Source organism: Podarcis raffonei, chromosome 2 (assembly GCF_027172205.1).
Source record: "Podarcis raffonei isolate rPodRaf1 chromosome 2, rPodRaf1.pri, whole genome shotgun sequence".
Classification (NCBI taxonomy): domain Eukaryota; kingdom Metazoa; phylum Chordata; class Lepidosauria; order Squamata; family Lacertidae; genus Podarcis; species Podarcis raffonei.
Window position 1 is genome coordinate 45651368 of NC_070603.1, and position 11666 is coordinate 45663033.

An 11666-nucleotide genomic window follows, 5' to 3' on the forward strand; every position below is an offset into this window, starting at 1 on the left:
GCTGGCAGCCTTCTCCCTTCTCACACTTGTCAGGAAACGCGACACGTCCATAACCTTTGCATAAATCAAACCCCTGCGTCCAGTCACACTTCCCTGCGTCGCTCTGCTGGAAGTTGACCTGGCAGGAGAGCAGAGCTGCAGCGGTCCCGTCCGTGTGAGATGAGGGATAAATCAAGTCCAGAGACAGTTCAGTTCTTATCTCTAAAAGCGTTTATTTACAAGGCAATAAATCCGTCCGAAACTTCCGACATTCTCATCCGTGCTCCAAGAGCACACTCGCAGCTTCTGTTCCAAGCTGCTGCTCACCGAGAAGTGAAAGTGAGTCTGGAAACAGAGAGACGCGCTGCGTCACTGCTCTGCGACAGCAGACTCCTCCTTTTTCTCCCCCTCCTTTTCTTCCCAGACGCAGGACACCTCGGAGATCTGACCCTGTCAGTTCCAAACTCCACATAGACTAAATGAATGGAACACCTGAAGAGAAATTACTCAAGCAGTCACCTACCAATCTGACTCTGCAGAAAAAGCTGCAACAAATTTCCCCATCCTGAATTTGTGATGAACTCACAATTAAGAGAGCAGGACTCATTGCCCACAGCAGATAATGCTATGAAGACATTTCAGGAACAAGAACAACAAGAAAAAACCCAAGATTTCATGGAGAGCAGATCAGTGAATTAATATAACAAAATAACATTATGGCAGTGAAATGCACCTATTGGTTCCACCCAGGCAAAAACTGGAAATTAATTTTCATCCTTGCCTCAGGATATATTTCTTCTTGCCAGCCAAGAAAGCATTGAGGTCAAAATGGAAACACATTTGCCAATAATTTAAAGAGAAAATAGTGTAAAGTAATTCCCTCGCAGGAGATATTGCAGCTTCATTTGTAGAAAGTTTCAAATGAAGGAAATGGAAAACTCAACTTAGAAGGTTAGAAGGCTATTCGATGCCAGTGAGTTTTGGGAACTAGAATGAGACGCGAGTGGCGCTGTGGGTTAAACCACAGAGCCTAGGACTTGCCGATCAGAAGGTTGGCGGTTCGAATCCCCGCGATGGGGTGAGCTCCCATTGTTCGGTCCCTGCTCCTGCCAACCTAGCAGTTCGAAAGCATGTCAAAGTGCAAGTAGATAAATAGGTACCGCTCTGGGGGGAAGGTGAACGGTGTTTCTGTATGCTGCTCTGGTTTGCCAGAAGCGGCTTGGTCATGCTGGCCACATGACCCGGAAGCTGTATGCCGGCTCCCTCAGCCAATAAAGCGAGATGAGTGCTGCAACCCCAGAGTCGGCCATGACTGGACCTAATGATCAGGAGGTCCCTTTACCTTTACCTTTACTATGAGACAATAGAGTCTATTGTCCTAGATAAAGAGATTGATCACTAACTCTTCAAGAGGCAACTATTCCACAGTATGAGTAGAATTTTAATTTTTATTATGGATCCTTTTCTATCAAGGATTCAGGTCTGGTTTTGGCACGGAAACTGCCTTGGTCTCCTGGGGGATAGTCTTTGCCAGGAGAAATACCATCAAAGGAACAATGGCAAGAGAAGTTGATGAACTATGCAGAGTTGGCAAAGTTAACAGATAAACTGCATGAAAAAGACAATAGTGATTTTGAAAAAGAATGGGAACCTTTTACATCATATTTGCAGAAACAAGAACAAAAAAATAGAGTCATTGGCAGGATTTAAATAAACATTTGCAATTTTATTTATAAAAAAATAGGAAACCTAATAGTAGGACAATATAGAAGTATATATAAACAGCAGAATGTAATATGAGATGTAATAAACCAGGGATGGAAGTTGAGGGAAGTCAGTGGGGAAGGGGGAAATTGAAATTTGAATGTAATGTAATGATTACAGATATTGTTAAAGAAAAGTAAAGAAAAACCCAATAAAATGATTTTTTTTAAAGGAAAGGGGCAAACCCTGTTGATTCTCCTAGATCTCTCAATGGCTCCTGAATCCTGATACCCTTGAACATGACATCTTTTGGGAGAGGTGGCGGGAATGCTCAATCAGTGCCTGTATGCCAAGATGGAGATACCTTTGAAGGGTTTATCTGCCCAGGTAATGGCATTCAGCTTGTTCCAGAGGGGTTGCACTCACCTTAAAGGATCAGGGTAACCATCTGATCCATTTTTGTTGCTGGAGGTTCAGCAACTTAGGCTGGTATGCCAATGTCAGCCTTGCCTCAGTTATCCATACATTTGGGTGATTCTATGGGCCTGCCTTTGAAATAATTCAGAATATGAGTGCAAGCAAATGGGACTGGGTGATTTGAGCACATCAGTATTTCAGTATTTCATTGTCTTCACAAGCAGGACCTGAGTGGAACTCTCCCCACCTGTGATTCTCTGCAGCTGGTATTCAGAGGCATGCATAATGCTTCTGACATTAGATTCAAAGCACCATTTATAAAGTGTGTGCTCTGCCACTGAATTTATAGCTCTTCTTGCTATTTGTTCTGGAGTATTCAACTTTCTGAGCATAAATATTTTCCATGCTACAAGACACAAATTGTCCTAACAAATTAGTCTCAGGGAGAGGATTACCAAATTGTATAACCATTTCCCCACCACCTCACCAGATTCAATGGTGCTTGAAAACTCCTCTAACCTTTTCAGATTCCAAGCTTAACATGCAAACACTCCAGATCTTCACAAAAGTCAGCTTAAGGAAACCATTTATTATTTATGAACCTTCAGGTCATGCATGAACTTTCTTGATGTCCAATGGATCTTTTTGGAGATTTCTTGGTTGTTGTCCTATTAAAATTTATTTGGTTTTTCTTAGCGTGTGAGGGAGAGTGCAGATTCAGACATAATTAGGAAAATCTTCTTTAAAAGTCTGTCACCTCCTCTTCCAGCAGACTCTTGACATTTTCCCTAATGTCATTCACAATGGTGATATTTACATTGTATGTCTTAGGGACGCATTTGGTTATTCCTTCTCAGTCCATGTTTTGAGGTTAGAAAGTATACTAAATGCAGTCTGTAACCAAATGCAGAGCATCACAAATAGAACATTCAGGCCTGGGTGACTGTACAAGAAAACTGAGAGAAGATTTGGGGGTATAATATACAGTTTTCAGCATGGGAAAAATATGTAGAGAGGATCTGAAATTTACAGAGTGTTATACATTGAAAGAAAATTATATGAAAATGATGTACCGCTTGTATGTAACCCCCAGTAAATTAGCCAAAATGTACAGGACAAGCTCCAATGTTTGTTGGAAATGTAAGGAGAAGGAGGGCACCTTTTCCCATAAGTGGTGGAACTGTAAAGTGATCAAGGAATTCTGGGAAATGATATACAATGAATTGAAGAAAATGTTTAAAATAATCTTTGTTAAAAAACCAGAAACCTTTTTTTGTTATGAATTTTAGGTGCAAAATACTGAAGGAACTGAAAAGTCTGTTTATGTACACGACAACAGCTGCAAGGATGCTGCTTGCCCAGAGTTGAAAGATGATTAGATACCTACGTGGACAGACTGGCAGATGAAATTATTGGACTATGCAGAGATGTCAAAATTAATCGGGAAAATCAGAAACCAGAAGGATCAAAACTTCAACAGTTTTCAACAGAGAATGGGACAAATATAGATTGTATTTGAAAGACCACTGTAAACATTTGAACTCTTTGGCAGGCTTTAAATATATAATGGATATAATGGACAGGGCCGCCTTTGCCCAGGGGTGCAAGGGGTGCGGGGCACCCGGGCACCAAATTCTGGGGGGCACCAGGCACCCACCACTGATGCCGCTTAAGCTCTTAACTATCTACCTGTTATGAAATAATAATTTTGATCAAGCTAGAAAAACAAAATACATATATACCTAGGTATTATCAAAATGTATACCTACTGTTTCACTAAAAGACTTTCGACTTTGTGCGCTCATTTACCAAAGATGTGCCGTGCCAGCGGCGGTGCTGGTCATTCACAAGGCTAAACTCAATTTGGGGGCGCTGGGTGGATCTTTGCACCCCGATGGCACATATGCTAAAGACAACACTGATAATGGAGGACTGTTAACTAGATGTACTTATAATCTGCAGTTGGAAACGTTACTTAAGGAACTCATGGAGGGGAGGGGGGAAGTCTTAGGATTCGAAAGAAGCTTGTATAAAATTCAAATATTTGGAAGAATATTATTTCTGCAAATGAACTTGTAAAATCATATATATATATATATATATAGAGAGAGAGAGAGATATCGATAGATAGATGATAGATAGATATAGATAGATGATAGATAGATAGATAGATAGATAGATGATATAGATATAGTGGTACCTCGGGTTACATACGCTTCAGGTTACAGACTCCGCTAACCTAGAAATATTATCTCGGGTTAAGAACTTTGCTTCAGGATGAGAACAGAAATCGTGCTCCGGTGGCGCTGCGGCAGTGGGAGGCCCCATTAGCTAAAGTGGTGCTTCATGTTAAGAACAGTTTCAGGTTAAGAACGGACCTCCGGAATGAATTAAGTACTTAACCAGAAGTACCACTGTATAAAGAAAACCGAGAGAAGAAATCCAGTACTGAAGCATCAATTGAGGAATCATTCAGGTGCTAGTTAAGGGTCAGCCAATTGGTATTTCCCCCCAATAACACCACAATTTAACATGGAATTTCATCCTGTCTTCTAATAACAATATTCAACAGCTTCATGTGCAGCTGGTTTTGAGCACCTCAACACTTGGAGCTACTTTAAAGCTTCTAAAGTTCAGATAAATGGATCTTCTAAGTAGGAGTCTAAAAACACCTGGACTTTTTTTGTTCTGCTCAGGCAAATGGACAGTGACAGTGGAATAGGCGATTGCGGCGCAGGGGGAGGGGACTTTGGTAGTGATAATAATCAATTTGGTGGCATGACTGTGGAGAGCTGCAATGGCCCTTGAGAAGAATCAGAATACTTTTTTCCGAGTTGCTAAACAAACAAATCCATTACATTGAAATAATATCATATTGCTCAGCATTAGAGAAGCAAGGCATCTTTGTTTTACTGTCTGTTTTTATCATCCATTGTGCCACTGTTAAAAAGCAATAGTTTTATAAGCTGTAGGAGCCAATCTGCTGTTGTCTGTCTGTATATTCCTGAAAACTTTACATGGTCTGACAGAGAAAATTGCCCTTTGCATTCACTGTTGGCAGAGGAAACAAGCTGAAAGTATGTCCAGTTCTTATAAAACACTGACAACCTCACAATGCACCAAGCAATAAAAAGAATAGATTTTCTATCCTCTGCTTAAAGTGATAGAATAAAAGGGAGCTGGAAGAAAAGGGAAAACTTTTCTAAGGGCCATGGAAGCATCAGAGTTAAACTGGGTCACTCTGCAATGCAACGTAGATTTTTACCGCATATAAATTTAGCAGCTTTCTTTGGCATTAGGCGTGTGCCAGCAGCATTTTTCTGTTATCTCAAGTTCAGAGCAGGTCCATTGAGGTACTATGAAACTTGAGCCAGGTATCATAAATTGTAGTAGTTAGAAGAGGAACTGTTGTCAATTATAAAAGACAGGTTGGTTGATGTTGCACCTAGAGTAATACCTGGGAAATGTTAACTGAATCTGAAATTGGATAGATGCAAGTAGTTTTCCTGCTTGTTTTTCAAATGCATGACTGAGCACTCTCTCCTTAGCTGCATGTTAAATAATAATAATAATAAAAAAGCTTGCGAAGGCAAGGGATTCAAGCATCTTTTTCTGGAAGGCTAATGAATATTAAGTTCTCTTTCAGGAGCTTCACCAATATGTATTTCCACTGGAAAATCAGGGATTTGTGCGCAGTTAGGAACAAACTTTCACAAGAGATGTGTCGCTGCTTCTGAAAACAGGAGCCTCAGTCACATTCCTGCCTTCTCTCGTCCCTGCTAACAATACCTCACCATACTGTGTGCTTTGCCACCCTGCTTCACTTCCTTAGCTGCTGCTTGGGGGAGGGGCTGTCCCACATATGTTCTTTACTAGTTCTTTGAAATATACTCGGAGTCGAGAGTGGATTTCATGCTTTTTATTCAGCTCATAGTGGTGAGGAGGAATGGAAGTTCCCCCCAAATGTCTGATTTATATACATTATTTACACAATGGGCCCCACGTGATTGGTTAATTCTGGGATTCTCCTGTAGGCCAATCATGTTGCAGATTCACTTCCACCTAGAGCTGGATTGGGTGGCTCCTGTGGACCAATCAGGCTGCTGCATTCCGAATCCTATTGTTCTAGGACCAATTAGACTGCTGCATTTGGATCCTATTGTTCTAGGACCAATCAGACTGCTGTATTCTGAATCCTATTGTTCTATGACTAATCAGACTGCTGCATTTTTGATCCTATTCGACTCAGTATATAACATTATTGCAGAGGGGAGGAGGAGTTGATTTGGGGTTGCTGTTGTCAAATTCATGCCATACATTTAAAGCACATGGCTTCCCCCCAGAGAATCCTGGGAACTGTATCTCCCACCTCACCCCAATTGCTAGCACAGGTGCCAACTCCTTGGGGCCCTGGAGCACCCACAAAATTCCCCATGAAGAGGCTGGGCACCCACAAATTTTGGTGCCAGGGCCATGCACGCTGCATGGGTACCCATGGCCCTGGGCACCCAAGTCATGGGGCCAAGCTGGTACTCCTGATTCCTAGCATAGTTCCCAGGATTCATGTGGTGAAGTCACATGCTTTTAATGTGCATTAGATGCACTTTTAATATATGGTGTGGATCTGTATGCTGGCGGCTGCCTGTCTTACCTAGCATTTAGTTCCGGTCTGATGAGCACTCCAGGAATTGCACTTGGAGAGATCCCAATTTGATAATTAAATTCAGAGTGCTTATCTCAACTGTAAGTCATCAGCCGGTGACTAAATACACAAACGCATGTTTTGACACCACCATACTACAGCTATTTTGCAGCCTCTGCTTTTAAGTGTGTGCTCCTTTTCATATTGTTTCCTCATTCCCCTTCAGACCCCATTTGATACCAAAACGGGAATGTGGTGAATGTGCCAGTGTGGTATACTGGTTTAGGTGTTGGACTAGGACCTGGGAGACCAGGGTTCAAATCCCTACTCAGGCATGGAGCTCACTGTGTGGCCTAGCCTACCACACAAGCCTGTGGTGATGATAAAGTGAGAGCAAGAACCATGGATATCATCTTGAGTTCCTTGGAGGAGAGGTGGGATATAAATGCTAAAATTATTATTATTATTATTATTATTATTAACCCAAATGAATATTAACCCACCAAAAATCTGGAAAAAATACAGCAATCCTGTTCCAAAGCAGATCTTAACATGAATTTTCATGTGCAAGCTCACTGCTGAATTTTCTTTCTCAAAGGCAAGGTTCAGGTTGGCTATTTAAAACTCCACAATTTTCGTCTTTGACTGAAACTGTGTTTCTTCAGAGCTTCCCATTCAGAATTGCTTCAGAGTCAAGTAGAAGCTCTTTATCTCATGATCTCTTGTTTGCAATTCAGCAGGATGCTGGCTTAATTACAGAATGTGATGGTGGCTGAGTTTACAGCCCACCAGATGGTTATGTCAGTTGTTAAAAGCGCAAGATTCCCCACCCATCCACTGGAATGTTGTCACAGCTCTCCTACGCTGGATTGGCATTAGTTAAGATGGCTGCTTTGTTTAGCAGTGAATGAGGTTAAGGAAAGATGGTGAGGTTTGCTGCACTTTTGTAGATGCCAAATGTGCAACAATATGGAGGACACCATAGGTTGTGTGGTTTCAGCTCCCTTAGGAAAGCTGGAATTTAGATGAAGCTGCTTGGAAAAATTTGCAACACAGAGGCAAGGTGCAAAATAAAGGTTAAAGGAATAGCTTGTATTACCAGTACAATTTGCAAAAAGGTGGCTTCTTGTAAAGGACAAGGCAATTTATACCTGGTGCTGGACTTGCCGCACTAGATATCCTATTCCCTTTTAAAATGTGTTGTTTTTATTTTGATTATGTATTTTGTGGTTTTATATTCTGATTTTATTCTGTGAACCACCTTGAGACCTGTGGGTGTAGGGTGGTATATAAATTCAATAAATAAATAAAATAATAGAAAAGTGAAAATTAAATCACGTGCAGAAGTGGAAGCATGAAATCTGAAAACATAGCACTGTAGGAAGTCCTGCATGACCTTTTGTGGGAAGACCATTTGCTTTCCACTCATGGTTTTTTGTTAACTCCCTGCTTTTTCTGCATTGTTTCTCTTCTCCTGCTTCCTAGATTTAATGCTCGCTTTTTCTTTGTTAGCATGAAAGTCAAAACCTGCTCAGATATTGCATGATGGGCTATAATTTAATATGGTATTTAACCTTTTAAATGTGCTTATCCTTTTCTCTCTTTTTTTTTTGTCTACCGCTAAGTCATTTCGCAGTTGAGTTGCAGTAGTCAGCAAATGAACCATTCACAATAGCCACATGGATATCACTGAAATAAAACCAGCTATGAATATCAACCAGCTACTTCTTCTTCTGCCTTCATAAAACCTTCTATATTGGGGTGACGTACAGGGATGCAAGATTTAGGCTGGGTTCTCTGCACGGCGTTGTGACTCTTGTCTATTTCTCAACTACTCCCCATGCTTGTCGAGACAGTAAGCTCTTCTGTGCAATGCCTTTTTTATTATAAGTGCTCTCATATTTGCATAGATGGCATTATGTCAACATTATACACAAAAGTGTATATAAAAACCCACCTCCGGGATCCCCACTCTTGTATGCTAACAGTGCAATCCTACATATTTCTGTTCAGAAGTAAATCTTGCTGAGTGCAATAGGACTTAACTTTTAAGTGGGTATAGCTTTGCAGCCTTGGAAAACTAAAACCAAAGCAGGGCTGTGCATCAGAAGGTGGCTTAGTGTCCAGGGGCTCTCATTGAATTCTATGCAGCAAAACAAATAGGCTGTAAATGGCAACAATATTGGGAGATAAATTGGGTTCATTGGGTACAGACGATTTCTTGGGCTTCAGGTCTGGGACATCTGGGCTTTCGCCTAACGTGTTGCCCACCACTGACTACGTTCTGCAATACCTTTCACACCTCGATGACTTAGGACGTGCGCCTAAAACCTTAAAAATACATGTAGCTGCCATTAGCTTCTTCGCTAAGGCCACGTTCTCCTCCGATCCATGCAGTGACTTCCTGATCTGCAGAGCTATCGAAGGCTGGGGCAGGTTACAACCGGCCGAGGGCCGTAAGCCAATTTCTTACGGGTTGCTCTCTCAAATACGCAAAAACAAAACAAAACAAAACAAAACAAAAAACTTAGGTCAATCTGTTGGTCCCGGTTTGAGGCCCGCCTCTTTTCCTCGGCATATGCCATCGCTTTTTTGCCGCCCTAAGAGTGGGCGAGGTTGTAGTTGAAGGTGGCGCAAATGGTTTAATGTGTGGCCTCCTTATGGAAGACGTGCAGCTGTCCGAGACGAGCATGATGGTACGGAAATGTCAATCCAAAACTGATCAGGCCGGTAGGGGTGTCCTTCTTAAACTCACAGCGTCTGGGGGAGCAGGGCCCATGCCCGGTAAAGGACACTAGGCGGTATCTTTGCCTCAGACCGCCTGGCCAAGGTCCGCTTTTGATTCACGAAGACAGGTCCCCCTTATTGAGACACCAATTCACAAGGGTACTCCGCAAAGCTATTGATGCTTGCGGTTTAGCTTCCCGGGATTGTGCTGCCCACTCCTTTAGGACGGCGCTGCCTCAACTGCTGTGCGCTTGGGCTCGCCTGCGGACAAGTTTAAAGAAATGGGCCGATGGAAATCCAATGCTTATAAAGGGTATATCCGCTAGTATATCCTCCGCTATGTTGAATCTACTTACCCGTTTTCCCCTTTTCCTTTCGTCCTCAGCTGTTCCCAGGTGAAGTGTGTGGATTTGTGGCCACAGTATAGTCCATTGGGCCCACGTTCGGGCGGTCAGCTGCGGCCTTACCCATCATTTTGGTTTGCCACCTGGGATGCGAGTTTCCTGGTTTTCGAGACGCGGCATGCGTTGGGAAGAGCTTATACCATTGCGGATTGACAGAGTAGCCACGTTTGGCCCTCCTGACATCCTTATCATTCACTTGTGAGAGAATGACCTTGCTAATAGGAGAAGCGTGGACTTGTTGTGGAATATAAAGAGAGACTTGGAGGCGATCGCGGCCTGGTGCCCCAGAACAATGGTGTTCTGGTCCTCCTTCTTGGCGCGGTGCGCAGAGCTGTATGGCCATTGAAAAAACCAGGAAACTCTTGAACCGGGCGGTAGCCCGTTGTGTACGCTTTATGTATGGCCAAGTCATTTATCAGGACCGTATCCGGATCGGCGAACAAGCCATGTACCGGAATGACTGAGTTCATCTAACAGACATTGGGAATGACATCTGGTTGGACAGCGTGATTAGTAGCATTAGGGATTGGTTGCAGCTGTGAGGGTATTGGCGGCGAGCCCCTTTGCGGCTCGGGTGGCGGTTAGGCATTGGATTCATGTGTGTCAAGGGCTAGGTGTGGCCATCGCCTATGCTATCTACCGTGGGTTATTCCGTTAAAGGAATCTGGCGGTCGTGTATTCCGTCCGATGCCTGCTTGGCGGGAGGCCATGGCACGACCCTCGGTGACATCAGGGGGTGAGCCTATAGTTGGATTAGCATCAACAGGCTCCACCTACTGTTGAATAAACCCACCTCCTATAGTCATCCAATGCCTAAGCCAATACCTTTTCACTGCTGTAATCAATAAAGTTGTGGCCTTTTCTTGCCCATTAACCTTATATCACGTGTCCTTGTGTGTTTATTTCACATAGCGGGGGTCGGGCCCTCGATCCACAAGTGCTCTCATATTTGCATAGATGGCATTATGTCAACATTATACACAAAAGTGTATATAAAAACCCACCTCCGGGATCCCCACTCTTGTATGCTAACAGTGCAATCCTACATATTTCTGTTCAGAAGTAAATCTTGCTGAGTGCAATAGGACTTAACTTTTAAGTGGGTATAGCTTTGCAGCCTTGGAAAACTAAAACCAAAGCAGGGCTGTGCATCAGAAGGTGGCTTAGTGTCCAGGGGCTCTCATTGAATTCTATGCAGCAAAACAAATAGGCTGTAAATGGCAACAATATTGGGAGATAAATTGGGTTCATTGGGTACAGATTTAGCTCACATTCCAATAAAATTATTGGGAACACACCCTTTAATTTTTTTAATCCTTTAATTTTGCTTCCAGGGCATTTTGAGATGTATTTTCAACAAACATGGAAGGTACTGTGCCAAACAGCTAGAAATTATTTTTAAAAAAGAAAAGAAAATTAATGCAGCCCTTGGATCACCTTGCAAAACTGTAGGTAGTTGACCAGTGTTCTGGAAAGGTTTTATGGCAGAAGTCTAATGCATGTACCTCCATCCTCATCCATGCACTGGTGTGAACAGTGCAAACCAGGGATACTGGCTCCAAATTGTGGCACAGGCATAATTCTCTCTCACTGTTCATGGACCCTTTTTTGCATTGAGATGGAGAAATGAACTTGCTTGGAAAAAATATGGGTTTGTTCCCACTGATAATAGTATAAGGTCAGTGGCAGAGAAAGAGAGAGACAGATTAAGAGTGAATCAAATAATGAAATCCAAGCTTCAATTGTGCTCCAATTTAAGCTGTAAAAAATTCACCAATTGGAGACTATCCTCA